The following is a 15138-nucleotide window of genomic DNA, read 5'->3' on the forward strand; positions in this document are numbered from 1 at the left end:
CAGCCTCAAAAGTATCAAATTTTTAAAATTTGGAAAAAGTGTGAAGAGATAACCAAGTTGCATCCTTGCAAATCTGTTCAACAGAAGCATAATTTTTAAATGCCCATGAGGAAGCCACAGCTCTAGTAGATTGAGCCGTAATTCATTCTGGAGGCTGCTGTCCGCAGTCTCATATGCAACACTGATGATACTCAGCCAAAAAGAAAGAGGTAGCCGTAGCTTTCTGACCCCTACGTTTCCTAGAAAAAAAAAAACCCAAAAAAACAACAAATAATGAAGATGTTTGACGAAAATCCTTAGTCGCCTGTAAGTAGAACTTCAAGGAACGGACTACATCCAGATTATGTAACCGACGCTCCTTCTTAGAAGGGTTAGGACACAAGGAAGGAACAACAATTTCCTGATTAATATTTTTATTTAAACAACTTTAGGAAGAAAACCAGGTTTGGTATGCAACCCTACCTTATCTGCATGGAAAATAAGATAAGGAGAATCACATTGTAATGCCGAAAGCTCAGAAACTCTGCGAGCAGAAGAAATAGCAACCAAAAATAAAACTTTACAAGAAAATAACTTAATATCTATGGAATGCATAGGTTCAAACGGAACCCCTTGAAGAACATTAAGAACTAAATTCAAACTCCAAGGAGGAGCAATTGGTCTAAATACAGACCTGATTCTAGTCAGAGCCTGACAAAAAGATTGAACATCTGGAACATCTGCCAGACGCTTGTGAAGCAAAATAGACAAAGCAGAAATCTGTCCCTTTAAGGAACTTTCCGACAACCCTTTCTCCAACCCTTCTTGGAGAAAAGATAAAATCCTGGGAATCCTAACCCTACTCCATGAGTAGCCCATGAGATATTTACGCCATATCTTATGGTAAATCTTTCTAGTAACAGGCTTGCGCGCCTGAATCAAGGTATCAATGACCGCATCAGAGAACCTCCGCTTAGATAAAAAAATCAAGCGTTCAATCTCCAAGCAGTCAGCTGCAGAGAAAAAAAAATAAAAAAAAATTCGGATGATGGAAGGGTCCCTGAATTAGAAGGTCCTGCCTAAATGGAAGCTTCCACTGTGGCAGAGATGACATGTCGACCAGATCGGCATACCAAGTCCTGTGAGGCCATGCAGGAGCGATGAGAATCACCAAAGCCCTCTCCTGTTTGACTCGAGCAATCACCCGGGGAAGGAGAGCAAATGAAGGGAACAGATAAGCTAGGTTGAACGACCAAGGCATCTATCAGTTCGGCCTGAGAATCCCTATACCTGGACCCGTATCTCGGGAGCTTGGCATTCTGACGAAATGCCATGAGATCCAGCTTGCCCCATCTGAGAATCGGGGTGGCAAAGACCTCCGGATGGAGTTCCCATTCCCCTGGATGACATGTCTGTCTGCTCAAAAAAATCTGCTTCCCAGTTGTCTACTCCTGGGATGTAGATTGCTGACAGATAAGAGTGAGCCTCCGCCCACCGAATTATCTTGAAACTTCTGTCATCGCCAAGGAACTCCTTGTTCCTCCCTGATGGTTGATGTAAGCCACAGTCGTGAGGTTGTCCGACTGAAATCGGATGAACTTTGCCGAAGCCAACTGAGGCCAAATCTGAAGAGCACTGAATATTGCCCTCAACTCCAGAATATTGATTGGAAGTAGAGACTCCGACCAAGTCCACACCCCCTGAGCCTTCAGGGAATTCCAGACTGCACCCCATCCTAGTAGACTGGCGTCAGTTGTCACCATCACTCATGAGGGTCTGCGGAAGCAAGTCCCTTGGGACAGATGATCCTGCAACAACCACCAAAGAAGGGTCTCTTGTCTCCTGATCTAGATGCATCTAATGAGACAGATTTGCATAATCTCCATTCCACTGTCTGAGCATGCTCAGAGGTCTGAGATGAAAACGAGCAAACGGAATGATGTCCATTGCCGCCACCATCAATCCAATTACCTCCATGCACTGAGCCACTGATGGCAGAGGATTGGACTGAAGGGATCGACATGTATTCAGAATCTTTAACTGACTTCCGTCAAGAAGATTTTCATGCATATAGAATCCATTAGAGTTCCTAGGAAAGGAACCCTTGTCTGCGGAATTAGTGAACTCTTTTCTAGATTCACCTTCCACCCGTGAGTCCTTAGAAAGGATAGAACAATGTTGGTATGAGAGACTGTCGGCTGATAAGACGCCTGGATCAGAATATCGTCCAGATAAGGCGCCACTGCAATGCTCCGTGGCCTGAGAACCGCCAGCAGAGACCCTAGAACCATCATGAAGATCCTGGGTGCCGTGGCCAGCCCGAAAGGGCCACAAACTGAAAATGTTTGTCCATAAAGGCAAACCTCAGGAAATGGCGATCTCTGGATAGGAATATGAAGATATGCATCCTTTAAGTCCACGGTAGTCATATATTGACCCTCCTGGATCAATGGAAGAATTGTCCGAATAGTCTCCATCTTGAAGGATGGAACTCTGAGAAACTTGTTTAGACTCTTGAGATCTAAGAGTTCCATCCTTCAAGATGGAGACTATTCGGTCAATTCTTCCATTGATCCAGGAGGGTCAATATATGACAGGGGCAGGGGTTTTACTCAAACCTTTTTGTGGTTCCCAAAAAAAGAGGGAACGTTCCGACCTATTTTAGATCTCAAGAGTCTAAACAAGTTTCTCAAATAGGTTGGAACGTTCCCTCTTTTTTGGGTACCACAAAAAGGTTTGAGTAAAACCCCTGCCCCTGTTTTGGAACGGGACAAAATTACTCCCATAGCGGAGAGGTCTTTTACACAACGTAAGAACGCCTCTTTATCTGGTCTACAGATAATCGTAAAAGAAGAAACCTTCCCCCTGGGAAGGAATTTTTGAACTCCAACTGATACCTTTGAGGCATGATTTCTAGTGTCCAGGGATCCTGAACATCTCTTATCCAAGCGTGGACAACGAGACAAAGTCTGCCCTCTACTAGATTCGGTCCTGGATCGGGGGCCGCCCCTTCATGCTGTCTTGGTAGCAGCGGCAGGCTTCTTGGGTTGTTTACCCTTGTGCCAACCCTGGTTAGGTTTCCAGGTGGATTTGGCTTGAGAATAATTCCCTTCCTGTTTAACGGAAGAGGAAATTCCCTTGAAGTTTCGAAAAGGAGCAGCTTAGCTGTTTTGTCCTGAGGGAGGAGATTACCCTTACCTCCCGTAATGTCAGAAATGATCTCCTTCAAGTCAGTGCTGAACAGGGTCTTACCCTGAAAGGAATCGCCAAGAGCTTTGATTTAGAGGACACATCCGCAGGCTCTGCGCGCTAAAATGGAAAATGCTGAATTCTTAGCCGCCAATTTGGCAATCTGAAAGGCGGCATCCGTAATAAAAGAATTAGCCAGCTTAAGGGACCAGTCAACACAGTAGATTTGCATCAACAAATGCAAGATAAGACAATGCAATAGCACTTAGTCTGAACTTTAAATGAGTAGAATCTTTTTCTGACAATTTTAAAAGTTGTCTCTTTCCACTCCCATTGTACCATGTGACAGCCATCAGCCAATCACAAATGCATACACACTTATTCTTGCACATGCTCAGGAGCTGGTGACTCAAAACGTTTAAATATAAAAAGACTGCACATTTTGTTAATGGACGTAAATTGGAAAGTTGTTCAAAATGGCATGCTCTATCTGAATAATAAGTTTAATTTTGATTGTGTCCCATTAATTCTATCCATTATTTCTTCTAAAGGAGTCTGTCTTAAGGGATTCTTCTAGAGCGTCAAACCAAAAGGCAGCCGCAGTTGACTGTTACAATGCCGGCCGTCGGTTGTAATAGAAACCCTTGATGAACATATAGCTTTTTTAGAAGAACCTCCAAATTTTTATCCATAGGGTCTTTGAAAGCACAACTGTCCTCAATAGGGATAGTTGTACGCTTAGCCAGGGTAGAGATAGCTCCCTCCACCTTAGGTATCGTCTGCCAAGAGTCAAGAACGGTGTCAACTATAGGTTACATTTTCCTAAAAATAGGGGAAGGGGAGAACGGGATACCCGGTCTCTCCCATTACCTTGTAATAATGTCCGAAATTCTCTTAGGAACCGGAAACACATCGGAATAAGGAGGGAGTATTTGTCCATATTACTCAATTTCTCTGGCAGAACAACAATAGAGTCAGCAAAACCTCTTGTAGCAAAAGGCGGAGGTGTTAAAGTTTAAATCTGACAGACAGGGCCTCCATAACCCCCCCCCCCCCATTCAGAGCCCTGGGAAGGTATATCGGAGATAGCCATTAAAGCAGAAGTTGCAGAGACCACATGGGCCTCTGACCTGCTGCGTTTGCCTTATAACACTGGCAACTTAGATAAAACTTCTGTAAGAGTGGATGACATAACTGCTTCATTACTCTACAGGATATGGCTGCAGACAACGTTTAAGAAACATGGTGTCAACTGAGCGGGCATTAAAGGCTGTGATGCTTGGGGAGAAAGATGCGGCATACCCTGAATTTCATCAGTCTGAGGACATTCATTAGATATATCTTTACTAAAGAAAATTTGTTCTTTACACTGTAAAGCCCTCTCAAAAAGTTCCACAATGGCATCTAAACACATAGGACATGTACTTTGTTCAAGGTCATCCATTTTGACAACCTGGACAAAAAAACAGAATTTATGCTTACCTGATAAATTACTTTCTCCAACGGTGTGTCCGGTCCACGGCGTCATCCTTACTTGTGGGATATTCTCTTCCCCAACAGGAAATGGCAAAGAGTCCCAGCAAAGCTGGTCACATGGTCCCTCCTAGGCTCCGCCCACCCCAGTCATTCGACCGACAGGAGGAATATATATATATATATATATATATATATATATATATATATATATATATATATATATATATATATATATATATATATATATATATATATATATATATATATATATATATATATATATGAGAAACCATATGGTACCGTGGTGACTGTAGTTAGAGAAAATAATTCATCAGACCTGATTAAAAAAACAGGGCGGGCCGTGGACCAGACACACCGTTGGAGAAAGTAATTTATCAGGTAAGCATAAATTCTGTTTTCTCCAACATTGGTGTGTCCGGTCCACGGCGTCATCCTTACTTGTGGGAACCAATACCAAAGCTTTAGGACACGGATGAAGGGAGGGAGCAAATCAGGTTACCTAAACGGAAGGCACCACAGCTTGCAAAACCTTTCTCCCAAAAATAGCCTCCGAAGAAGCAAAAGTATCAAATTTGTAAAATTTGGCAAAAGTGTGCAGTGAAGACCAAGTCGCTGCCTTACATATCTGGTCAACAGAAGCCTCGTTCTTGAAGGCCCATGTGGAAGCCACAGCCCTAGTGGAGTGAGCTGTGATTCTTTCAGGAGGCTGCCGTCCAGCAGTCTCATAAGCCAATCGGATAATGCTTTTAAGCCAAAAGGAAAGAAAGAGGTAGAAGTCTCTTTTTGACCTCTCCTTTTACCAGAATAAACAACAAACAAGGAAGATGTTTGTCTGAAATCTTTAGTAGCCTCTAAATAGAATTTTAGAGCACGGACTACGTCCAAATTGTGTAACAAACGTTCCTTCTTTGAAACTGGATTCAGACACAAAGAAGGTACAACTATCTCCTGGTTAATATTTTTGTTAGAAACAACTTTAGGAAGAAAACCAGGCTTAGTACGCAAAACCACCTTATCTGCATGGAACACCAGATGAGGAGAACACTGCAGAGCAGATAACTCTGCAACTCTTCTAGCAGAAGAAATTGCAACCAAAAACAAAACTTTCCAAGATAATAACTTAATATCTACGGAATGTAAGGGTTCAAACGGAACCCCTTGAAGAACTGAAAGAACTAGATTTAGACTCCAGGGAGGAGTCAAAGGTCTGTAAACAGGCTTGATCCTAACCAGAGCCTGAACAAATGCTTGAACATCTGGCACAGCTGCCAGTCTTTTGTGTAGTAAGACAGATAAAGCAGAGATCTGTCCCTTTAGAGAACTTGCAGATAATCCTTTCTCCAAACCTTCTTGTAGAAAGGAGAGAATCTTAGGAATTTTTATCTTATTCCATAGGAATCCTTTGGATTCACACCAACAGATATATTTTTTCCATATTTTATGGTAAATCTTTCTAGTTGCAGGTTTTCTGGCCTAAACCAGAGTATCTATCACAGAATCTGAAAACCCACGCTTTGATAGAATCAAGCGTTCAATCTCCAAGCCGTCAGTTGGAGGGAAACCAGATTTGGATGTTCGAATGGACCCTGAACAAGAAGGTCCTGTCTCAAAGGTAGCTTCCATGGTGGAGCCGATGACATATTCACCAGGTCTGCATACCAAGTCCTGCGTGGCCACGCAGGAGCTATCAAGATCACCGAGGCCCTCTCCTGATTGATCCTGGCTACCAGCCTAGGAATGAGAGGAAACGGTGGGAATACGTAAGCTAGGTTGAAAGTCCAAGGTGCTACTAGTGCATCTACTAGAGTCGCCTTGGGATCCCTGGATCTGGACCCGTAGCAAGGAACCTTGAAGTTCTGACGAGACGCCATCAGATCCATGTCTGGAATGCCCCATAATTGAGTTATTTGGGCAAAGATTTCCGGATGGAGTTCCCACTCCCCCGGATGAAATGTCTGACGACTCAGAAAATCCGCTTCCCAATTTCCCACTCCTGGGATGTGGATCGCAGACAAGTGGCAGGCGTGATCCTCCGCCCATTGAATTATTTTGGTCACTTCTTTCATCGCCAGGGAACTCTTTGTTCCCCCCTGATGATTGATATATGCAACAGTCGTCATGTTGTCTGATTGGAACCTTATGAATTTGGCCTTTGCTAGTTGAGGCCAAGCTCTGAGAGCATTGAATATCGCTCTCAGTTCCAGAATGTTTATCGGGAGAAGAGACTCTTCCCGAGACCATAGACCCTGTGCTTTCAGGGATTCCCAGACCGCACCCCAGCCCACTAGACTAGCGTCGGTCGTGACAATGACCCACTCTGGCCTGCGGAAGCTCATTCCCTGGGACAGATGGTCCAGGGTCAGCCACCAACGGAGTGAATCTCTGGTCTTTTGATCTACTTGAATCATTGGAGACAAGTCTGTATAATCCCCATTCCACTGTTTGAGCATGCACAGTTGTAATGGTCTTAGATGAATTCGTGCAAAAGGAACTATGTCCATTGTTGCAACCATCAATCCTACTACTTCCATGCACTGCGCTATGGAAGGACGAGGAACAGAATGAAGCACTTGACAAGAGCTTAGAAGTTTTGATTTTCTGACCTCTGTCTGAAAAATCCTAATTTCTAAGGAATCTATTTTTGTTCCCAAGAAGGGAACTCTTGTTGACGAGGACAGAGAACTTTTTTCTTTGTTCACCTTCCATCCGTGAGATGTGAGAAAGGCTAGAACGATGTCCGTATGAGCCTTTGCTTTTGACAGGGACGACGCTTGTATTAGAATGTCGTCCAAGTAAGGTACTACTGCAATGCCCCTTGGTCTTAGAACCGCTAGAAGGGACCCTAGCACCTTTGTGAAAATCCTTGGAGCAGTGGCTAATCCGAATGGGAGAGCCACAAACTGGTAATGTTTGTCCAGAAAAGCGAACCTTAGGAACTGATGATCTTTGTGGATAGGAATATGTAGGTACGCATCCTTTAGATCCACGGTAGTCATAAATTGACTTTCCTGGATGGTGGGTAGAATCGTTCGAATAGTTTCCATTTTGAACGATGGTACCCTGAGAAATTTGTTTAGGATCCTCAAATCCAAAATTGGTCTGAACGTTCCCTCTTTTTTGGAAACTACGAACAGATTGGAATAAAATCCCATTCCTTGTTCCTTTATTGGAACTGGGTGTATCACTCCCATCTTTAACAGGTCTTCTACACAATGTAAGAATGCCTGTCTCTTTATTTGGTTTGAGGATAAGTGAGACTTGTGGAACCTTCCCCTTCGGGGTAGTTCCTTGAATTCCAGGAGATAACCTTGAGAAACTATTTCTAGCGCCCAAGGATCCTGAACATCTCTTGCCCAAGCCTGAGCAAAGAGAGAGAGTCTGCCCCCCACCAGATCCGGTCCCGGATCAGGGGCTACTCCTTTATGCTGTTTTGTTAGCAGTGGCAGGCTTCTTGGCCTGCTTACCCTTGTTCCAGCCTTGCATTGGTTTCCAGGCTGGTTTGGGTTGTGAGGCATTACCCTCTTGCTTAGAGAATGCAGAATTAGAGACTGGTCCATTTCTGCGAAAGGGATGAAAAACAGAATTTATGTTTACCTGATAAATTACTTTCTCCAACGGTGTGTCCGGTCCACGGCGTCATCCTTACTTGTGGGATATTCTCTTCCCCAACAGGAAATGGCAAAGAGCCCAGCAAAGCTGGTCACATGATCCCTCCTAGGCTCCGCCTACCCCAGTCATTCGACCGACGTTAAGGAGGAATATTAGCATAGGAGAAACCATATGGTACCGTGGTGACTGTAGTTAAAGAAAATAAATTATCAGACCTGATTAAAAAAACCAGGGCGGGCCGTGGACCCGACACACCGTTGGAGAAAGTAATTTATCAGGTAAACATAAATTCTGTTTTCTCCAACATAGGTGTGTCCGGTCCACGGCGTCATCCTTACTTGTGGGAACCAATACCAAAGCTTTAGGACACGGATGAAGGGAGGGAGCAAATCAGGTCACCTAAAAGGAAGGCACCACGGCTTGCAAAACCTTTCTCCCAAAAATAGCCTCAGAAGAAGCAAAAGTATCAAACTTGTAAAATTTGGTAAAAGTGTGCAGTGAAGACCAAGTCTCTGCCCTACATATCTGATCAACAGAAGCCTCGTTCTTGAAGGCCCATGTGGAAGCCACAGCCCTAGTGGAATGAGCTGTGATTCTTTCGGGAGGCTGCCGTCCGGCAGTCTCGTAAGCCAATCTGATGATGCTTTTAATCCAAAAAGAGAGAGAGGTAGAAGTTGCTTTTTGACCTCTCCTTTTACCGGAATAAACAACAAACAAGGAAGATGTTTGTCTAAAATCCTTTGTAGCATCTAAATAGAATTTTAGAGCGCGAACAACATCCAAATTGTGCAACAAACGTTCCTTCTTTGAAACTGGTTTCGACACAGAGAAGGTACGATAATCTCCTGGTTAATGTTTTTGTTAGAAACAACTTTTGGAAGAAAACCAGGTTTAGTACGTAAAACCACCTTATCTGCATGGAACACCAGATAAGGAGGAGAACACTGCAGAGCAGATAATTCTGAAACTCTTCTAGCAGAAGAAATTGCAACTAAAAACAAAACTTTCCAAGATAATAACTTAATATCAACGGAATGTAAGGGTTCAAACGGAACCCCCTGAAGAACTGAAAGAACTAAATTGAGACTCCAACTACAGTTAAACACTAAAAAACTCTAAGCCATCTCCGTGGAGATGTTGCCTGTACAACGGCAAAGAGAATGACTGGGGTAGGCGGAGCCTAGGAGGGATCATGTGACCAGCTTTGCTGGGCTCATTGCCATTTCCTGTTGGGGAAGAGAATATCCCACAAGTAAGGATGACGCCGTGGACCGGACACACCTATGTTGGAGAAATTAGGCTTATTTTTAGCCTTAAAAGACCTATCCTGTGGAAGGGCGTGGCCCTTTCCCCCAGTGATGTCTGAAATAATCTTTCAAATCAGGTCCAAATAAAGATTTACCTTTGAAAGGGATGTTAAGCAATTTTGTCTTGGATGACACATCCGCTGACCAAGACTTTAGCCAAAGCGCTCTGCGCGCCACGATAGCAAACCCTGAATTTTTCGCCGCTAATCTTGCTAATTGCAAAGCGGCATCTAAAATAAAAGAGTTAGCCAATTTAAGTGCGTGAACTCTGTCCATAAGCTCCTCAGAGTTTCTCTACTGAGCGACTTTTCTAGTTCCTTGAACCAGAACCACGCTGCTGTAGTGACAGGAACAATGCATGAAATTGGTTGTAGAAGGTAGCCTTGCTGTACAAAAATCTTTTTAAGCAAACCTTCCAATTTTTTATCCATAGGATCTTTGAAAGCACAACTATCTTCAATAGGAATAGTAGTGCGTTTGTTTAGAGTAGAAACTGCCCCCTCGACCTTGGGGACTGTCTGCCATAAGTCCTTTCTGGGGTCGACCATAGGAAATAATTTCTTAAATATAGGGGGAGGAACAAAAAAGGTATGCCGGGTTTTTCCCACTCCTTATTTACTATGTCCGCCACCCGCTTGGGTATAGGAAAAGCGTCGGGGGGCACCGGAACCTCTAGGAACCTGTCCATCTTGCATAATTTCTCTGGAATGACCAAATTGTCACAATCATCCAGAGAAGTTAACACCTCATTATGCAGTGTGCGGAGATGTTCTAATTTAAATGTCACAACATCAGGTTCAGCTTGATGAGAAATTTTTCCTGAACCTGAAATTTCTCCATCAGACAAAACCTCCCTCATGGCCCCTTCAGATTGGTGTGAGGGTATGACAGAACAATTATCATCAGCGTCCTCTTGCTCTTCAGTGTTTAAAACAGAGCAATCGCGCTTTCTCTGATAAGTAGGCATTTTGGATAAAAGATTTGCTATGGAGTTATCCATTACAGCCGTTAATTGTTGCATGGTAATAAGTATTGGCGCACTAGATGTACTAGGGGCCTCCTGCATGGGCAAAACTGGTGTAGACACAGTAGGAGATGATGTAGTATGTTTACTCCCCTCATTTGAGGAATCATCTTGGGCAATATCATTATCTGTGGCAGTACTGTCCTTACTTTGTTTGGATGCTATGGCACAATTATCACATAAATTTAAATGGGGAGACACATTGGCTTTCATACATATAGAACATAGCTTATCTGAAGGTACAGACATGTTAAACAGGCTTAAACTTGTCAACAAAGCACAAAAAACGTTTTAAAATAAAACCGTTACAGTCACTTTAAATTTCAAACAGAAAACACTTTATTACTGAATGTGAAAAAGTATGAAGGAATTGTTCAAAAATTACCAAAATTTCACCACAGTGTCTTAAAGCCTTAAAAGTATTGCACACCAAATTTCAGAGCTTTAACCCTTAAAATAACCGTTTACAAATTTAACCCCTATACAGTCCCAGCTATAGTCTTTGCTAAGACCCAACCAAGCCCTGAGGGAAATACGATACCAAATGACGCCTTCTAAAAGCTTTTTCAGAGATTCTTAGATCCTCACACATGCATCTGCATGCCCTGCTCTTAAAAAACAACTGACCCTTAATTAGCGTGTAAAATGAGGCTCAGTCTAACTAGAAAGGCCCCCTGACTGAAAAAGGTGTCAAATACAGTGCCTGCCGTTTTATAAGCGTTCCCCAAGATTATAAATGTCAAATGTTAGCCTAAATCTGAATATGCACAAATAAAGCAATCGATTTAGCCCATAATAAGCCCTTTATTCTGTTTGTTTGACTAAGAAAATGGCTTACCGGTCCCCATGAGGGGAAATGACAGCCTTCCAGCATTACACAGTCTTGCTAGAAATATGGCTAGTCATACCTTAAGCAGAAAAGTCTGCTAACTGTTTCCCCCAACTGAAGTTACTTCATCTCAACAGTCCTATGTGGAAACAGCAATCGATTTTAGTTACTGTCTGCTAAAATCATCTTCCTCTCACAAACAGAAATCTTCATCCTTTTCTGTTTCAGAGTAAATAGTACATACCAGCACTATTTTAAAATAACAAACACTTGATAGAAGAATAAAAACTACATTTAAACACCAAAAAACTCTTAACCATCTCCGTGGAGATGTTGCCTGTGCAACGGCAAAGAGAATGACTGGGGTGGGCGGAGCCTAGGAGGGACCATGTGACCAGCTTTGCTGGGACTCTTTGCCATTTCCTGTCGGGGAAGAGAATATCCCACAAGTAAGGACGACGCCGTGGACAGGACACACCAATGTTGGAGAAAACATAATTTATGTAAGAACTTACCTGATAAATTCATTTCTTTCATATTAACAAGAGTCCATGAGCTAGTGACGTATGGGATATACATTCCTACCAGGAGGGGCAAAGTTTCCCAAACCTTAAAATGCCTATAAATACACCCCTCACCACACCCACAAATCAGTTTAACGAATAGCCAAGAAGTGGGGTGATAAGAAAAAGTGCGAAGCATATAAAATAAGGAATTGGAATAATTGTGCTTTATACAAAAAAATCATAACCACCACAAAAAAGGGTGGGCCTCATGGACTCTTGTTAATATGAAAGAAATGAATTTATCAGGTAAGTTCTTACATAAATTATGTTTTCTTTCATGTAATTAACAAGAGTCCATGAGCTAGTGACGTATGGGATAATGACTACCCAAGATGTGGATCTTTCCACACAAGAGTCACTAGAGAGGGAGGGATAAAATAAAGACAGCCAATTCCTGCTGAAAATAATCCACACCCAAAATAAAGTTTAACAAAAAACATAAGCAGAAGATTCAAACTGAAACCGCTGCCTGAAGAACTTTTCTACCAAAAACTGCTTCAGAAGAAGAAAACACATCAAAATGGTAGAATTTAGTAAAAGTATGCAAAGAGGACCAAGTTGCTGCTTTGCAGATCTGGTCAACCGAAGCTTCATTCCTAAACGCCCAGGAAGTAGATACTGACCTAGTAGAATGAGCTGTAATTCTCTGAGGCGGAATTTTACCCGACTCAACATAGGCAAGATGAATTAAAGATTTCAACCAAGATGCCAAAGAAATGGCAGAAGCTTTCTGGCCTTTCCTAGAACCGGAAAAGATAACAAATAGACTAGAAGTCTTACGGAAAGATTTCGTAGCTTCAACATAATATTTCAAAGCTCTAACATCCAAAGAATGCAATGATTTCTCCTTAGAATTCTTAGGATTAGGACATAATGAAGGAACCACAATTTCTCTACTAATGTTGTTGGAATTCACAACTTTAGGTAAAAATTCAAAAGAAGTTCGCAACACCGCCTTATCCTGATGAAAAATCAGAAAAGGAGACTCACACGAAAGAGCAGATAATTCAGAAACTCTTCTAGCAGAAGAGATGGCCAAAAGGAACAAAACTTTCCAAGAAAGTAATTTAATGTCCAATGAATGCATAGGTTCAAACGGAGGAGCTTGAAGAGCTCCCAGAACCAAATTCAAACTCCAAGGAGGAGAAATTGACTTAATGACAGGTTTTATACGAACCAAAGCTTGTACAAAACAATGAATATCAGGAAGAATAGCAATCTTTCTGTGAAAAAGAACAGAAAGAGCGGAGATTTGTCCTTTCAAAGAACTTGCGGACAAACCCTTATCTAAACCATCCTGAAGAAACTGTAAAATTCTCGGTATTCTAAAAGAATGCCAAGAAAAATGATGAAAAAGACACCAAGAAATATAAGTCTTCCAGACTCTATAATATATCTCTCGAGATACAGATTTACGAGCCTGTAACATAGTATTAATCACGGAGTCAGAGAAACCTCTATGACCAAGAATCAAGCGTTCAATCTCCATACCTTTAAATTTAAGGATTTCAGATCCGGATGGAAAAAAGGACCTTGTGACAGAAGGTCTGGTCTTAACGGAAGAGTCCATGGTTGGCAAGATGCCATCCGGACAAGATCCGCATACCAAAACCTGTGAGGCCATGCCGGAGCTATTAACAGAACAAACGAGCATTCCCTCAGAATCTTGGAGATTACTCTTGGAAGAAGAACTAGAGGCGGAAAGATATAGGCAGGATGATACTTCCAAGGAAGTGATAATGCATCCACTGCCTCCGCCTGAGGATCCCGGGATCTGGACAGATACCTGGGAAGTTTCTTGTTTAGATGAGAGGCCATCAGATCTATCTCTGGGAGCCCCCACATTTGAACAATCTGAAGAAATACCTCTGGGTGAAGAGACCATTCGCCCGGATGCAACGTTTGGCGACTGAGATAATCCGCTTCCCAATTGTCTACACCTGGGATATGAACCGCAGAGATTAGACAGGAGCTGGATTCTGCCCAAACCAAAATTCGAGATACTTCTTTCATAGCCAGAGGACTGTGAGTCCCTCCTTGATGATTGATGTATGCCACAGTTGTGACATTGTCTGTCTGAAAACAAATGAACGATTCTCTCTTCAGAAGAGGCCAAAACTGAAGAGCTCTGAAAACTGCACGGAGTTCCAAGATATTGATCGGTAATCTCACCTCCTGAGATTCCCAAACTCCTTGTGCCGTCAGAGATCCCCACACAGCTCCCCAACCTGTGAGACTTGCATCTGTTGAAATTACAGTCCAGGTCGGAAGAACAAAAGAAGCCCCCTGAATTAAACGAAGGTGATCTGTCCACCACGTTAGAGAGTGCCGAACAATCGGTTTTAAAGATATTAATTGATATATCTTCGTGTAATCCCTGCACCATTGGTTCAGCATACAGAGCTGAAGAGGTCGCATGTGAAAACGAGCAAAGGGGATCGCGTCCGATGCAGCAGTCATAAGACCTAGAATTTCCATGCATAAGGCTACCGAAGGGAATGATTGAGACTGAAGGTTTCGACAGGCTGTAATCAATTTTAGACGTCTCGTCTGTTAAAGACAGAGTCATGGACACTGAATCTATCTGGACACCCAGAAAGGTTACCCTTGTTTGAGGAATCAAAGAACTTTTTGGTAAATTGATCCTCCAACCATGATCTTGAAGAAACAACACAAGTCGATTCGTATGAGACTCTGCTAAATGTAAAGACTGAGCAAGTACCAAGATATCGTCCAAATAAGGAAATACCACAATACCCTGTTCTCTGATTACAGACAGAAGGGCACCGAGAATCTTTGTGAAAATTCTTGGAGCTGTAGCAAGGCCAAACGGTAGAGCCACAAATTGGTAATGCTTGTCTAGAAAAGAGAATCTCAGGAACTGATAATGATCTGGATGAATCGGAATATGCAGATATGCATCCTGTAAATCTATTGTGGACATATAATTCCCTTGCTGAACAAAAGGCAATATAGTCCTTACAGTTACCATCTTGAACGTTGGTATCCTTACATAACGATTCAATAATTTTAGATCCAGAACTGGTCTGAAGGAATTCTCCTTCTTTGGTACAATGAAGAGATTTGAATAAAACCCCATCCCCTGTTCCGGAACTGGAACTGGCATAATTACTCCAG

The 15138-nt window shown here is 42.5% G+C and overlaps 1 protein-coding gene across 2 annotated transcripts in view; it reads right to left on the bottom strand.

The window, feature by feature from the left end:
• Positions 1-15138, bottom strand: part of AURKA (aurora kinase A) — a 128702-nt gene that overhangs the window by 59271 nt on the left and 54293 nt on the right. The gene's annotated exons all lie outside the window — the stretch shown is intronic.

Source organism: Bombina bombina, chromosome 1 (assembly GCF_027579735.1).
Source record: "Bombina bombina isolate aBomBom1 chromosome 1, aBomBom1.pri, whole genome shotgun sequence".
NCBI classification, from domain to species: Eukaryota; Metazoa; Chordata; class Amphibia; order Anura; family Bombinatoridae; genus Bombina; species Bombina bombina.